This window comes from Colius striatus, chromosome 2, assembly GCF_028858725.1.
Source record: "Colius striatus isolate bColStr4 chromosome 2, bColStr4.1.hap1, whole genome shotgun sequence".
NCBI lineage: Eukaryota > Metazoa > Chordata > Aves > Coliiformes > Coliidae > Colius > Colius striatus.
In genome coordinates this window covers 102,352,055-102,355,798 of record NC_084760.1, presented here as the reverse complement: position 1 = coordinate 102,355,798, position 3,744 = coordinate 102,352,055, and positions in this window count along the sequence as shown.

Genomic DNA, 3,744 nt, shown 5'->3' with positions numbered 1-3,744 from the left:
CCTTTGAAGGACAGCACTGAACAAAGAATTGTGTTCCCATACTGGGAATTTGTTCACCACCTGCTGCCACTTCAGAATTTTCTACAGAGTATGGATGAAACTCCATGTTCTTCTTCTAAGCATGAGGACATTTAAAACAAGCAGTGCATTTTTCTATAAATATGGAATAAATCTGTGTTTTTCTGAGTATGCTGTTTGCAGGAAGAGAGCACTCTGTGGTTCTTGGTAAACAGGACAGCTTTAAAAAGCTGCACTATCCAGCTCAGTGAGCTCTTATTTATTTCTTCATGTATTTGAGACATTTTTTATTTGTATTGTTAGCATATACCTTTGGGTGGGGAGGGTTTGGAATGGTACTGCTTGTTAAAGATTTGGATGGCTTTGAGGAGGAGAGGATGAGTATTTCGTGTTCTACTTTACACTCTGGAGAATCCTAACAAATGAAGATCTGATGAGTCAGGAAGGTGAGTGCTGATCAACGTGTCCCTTTCTCTGATTAAAAGGGATGGGAATCAGAGGTGTGCATGAGGAGACCCTTGCCCTGGTCTGATCTTCTCATGCAGCAAATCTCTGCCACAAAAGCCTTACTTTCCTCCCCATTCAAGGGCTTTCTGAAATGTGCCAGCCATCCTCCTCCTCTCCTTCTCAAAGCTTTATATAACTGCCACATCCTACACAGGGCATTAGCTCTGCAGGTCAGATTGTCCTGCTGCCTCCCTCCTAATCCAGCTGGGGTTCATGTGGCATCCCATTGTCCTGTCCCCTGGCTATGGAGTTCCATATCTCACAGGGAAGAGCCTCTGCCTGCTCTCCCATATTGAGTGCTTTCCCACTCTCTCTTTCAAGACAGTGCTGATTTTTTCTTCCCTTCTAAAACATACTCTCTGCCCATCTCTACAAACCAAATTCCCTCACCCTGACCACTGCCAAGGTGACCTGCAGTTTATGTCTTCTGGCCATTGTTATTATTTGTCATCTTTCTGTCTTGGAGATAAATTATTTGGGTTGTTGACAGGGACGTTAAGCTGTCTTGGGAAGATGGGCAGGGATGAGACAAGCTTTGGTTATGTAGGGAATTGTTAACAGGTCCTAGTTGTTTGAAGCTGACACATAGCAAATTAGCTTGAATCTGCAGGGACAGCCTGCCTTCCCTCTCAACTGTATGACTTTCTTCATCAATCATTGGGTCCTTACCACTGACAGGTAAACAATACACCCCTTACAGTGAAGTACTGGGGGTTCAAAAGGTACCCTGTTACCAACAGAGAATGAAATAAACAGAAGAAAACTCATGAGCTCTTGTAAGGGGTCTTGCAAGCTCAGAAATCAACACATTGGACAAAAGCAAATAGAGGACTGTTTTGAAGGTTTATATCACAAATGAATAGTGTGAACGTCAGTCGGTGCAGTTGAATGATTACCGCTCCAGTCTCATCATCTTAAAGAGCACATATAGACAGGTGCCTGTGCAGGGGGATTTGCTATGGTGAGGAGTATACTGTGCATTTCAACTGTTCCCGACTCTCCATGCCTTTTCCCAGCAACTGCCCCCACCTCCAACCCCGCTGGAGGGAAACAAGATCTTTCCCAGTAATCTCAGTCTAATGTTTGCATACTTTGAGCAACTAGTGATAAAGGGCTGTCTTTCAAGGCTCTTGCTGACTTCCTCTGAGACATAGTTAAAGGTCAACGTGATGCTTAGCAACAATCAGTAGTGACTGAAAGAGGTGAAACTAAACAAGCATCTCATAATATATCTGACTAATTGGTGATATCTAGAAGACAACTCAAAATTAGAGCTACTGTTGCAGGCAGAAACCTACTCCTACACTAAGATGGTCTTTTACAGATAGCTGTAAACTGCCCAAGGCTGCCCAAGGCTGCCTAGCAGAGACCAAGCCCTGGACTGTAAGTTGTGGATCTTGCACTGGCTGACCAGGAACCTGGCCAAAGCGCTCAGCCTTGCCTTCCTCACATTCAGCCAGCCCTCACCACAGGCATGGCCCTCAGGGAGACAGGGTGAAGCAATCAGTTGTGCTGCTGTATGAGCTGAGCTGCCCTCTTCCTTTAAACGTTTCCTCTTTTTTTTTGTGAATTTTATTTTTTTAATGGTTTTCTTAAACACTACTGCAGTCTGAGAAGTGCTGTGAACATCGTTGAAGCTACAGCTTGCCAAAGAAATGTCAGTATACTTTGCCAGCTGCTGCTGTTTGTGGAGAACTAAAATGTGTTGAGAAGTGAGAGAGACACAAAGGCTTGTTTCTGGGCTTTCCTTGCTTTGTATAGCATCGTACAATGCTCAGAAGAGAATATAAGTGAAATATTCCAGTATGTAAAATGTCTAGGAGCAGTGTTAGAGTTTGGATGTATTTATTTTCTAAAAGCTCATATGTAAAAGACAGCAAGAAAAATCCCCTGTATGTGTTCTGCCTTCTAACATGGTAGTACTTAACAACTTCAGGTAGATTTTGTATTTGATAACGGCTCCTGTGTTCTCTTACCCCTAACAGGAGGTTTTTGTAAGGTAGAAGATCCTTTCATCTCTGTGAGACTTTGGGTGCCTGATGAAAATTGTGAAGTGGATAGTAACCTTTCATATGACCAGCAGTTTGGTGACTGTGTGGTTACTTTGTTGTGGGTGAAAGACAACAGATGAGGTGGTAGAAGCAAAGGGAGAACTTCAGCTAAGGAGGACCCTAGGGGAAACCAGCTGGGACCACCCAGACCACTGGAGAGGCTTCTTGTTTTAAAAACAGTTTTTACAAACTCATATGTGCTTCAAACCATTTAATACAGTGAGTCTTTCAGGAAAGTCCTACAACTTGTCAGACAGCAAATCAGTGTTCTCACATAGGCTGATACTTAAAAAGACTGTCATGACTCACCTTAGTGAGAGGCACCTTTTCAGGAAGAGACAAACAGTGCCAGCTTTAGTTGTCTTGCATGTGTTATACTTCAGAGGCTTAGTGAGAGATGTGATGTGCATAGCAGACAAAGGATCACCTTACCACCACCAAGACACATGTTCAACGGGACCTCAGAAACCCAGGAGCTGTGTTTGTCCTGCCTGCAAAAAGATTCTCCAGACCAAAGAATAAGTGAATGTGCCATTTGGTCCAAATGTGCCACTGCCACCAAATTTGCCTTGTTACCTCCTGTAGTCGTGCAAGTGGTTAGGAATGTGGCAATTTTTATTGCCATTGACACTCTCACAGAAGGAAAAGATCACTGTTTAAGTGCTTTAGGAGGTTATGAGGTGGCACTTCTGTTGGCACTCAGGGCTACAGAGTGGGTTTGGCAAGGATAGCAGAAATGAGTTTGCCTGCCTACAAGCCAGACATTAACCATGCCTGAAAGAGAAGAACTTTACAACACAAAGACCAAGCTGCAACACAGAAAATCTGTTGTCAGGGAAGTACAACACTTATTTCTTGGCTGACTTACACATCCAAATGAATAGATACAGAAAATGTGCAGGAAAGTATTTGTGCCCAATGCACAATGGACCAGAGGAGTGGGTGGGTAAATGCTTTATCAGAGCTGTTTCTGCTCAGGAAAGCAATGTACTGAAACCTTTGTGTCTCCTAGAGTCAGATTCCAGGTGTAGAAGCTGTGGAAAATGATCCTGCCATCTAACTCTGTTTTATAGCTCTTATCTCATTTTACAGTCTATAGGAGAGAAAAAACCCCAAACTCTACCCCCACAGGACGCAACCCATCCCTTTTTTATATACATGCATGCAA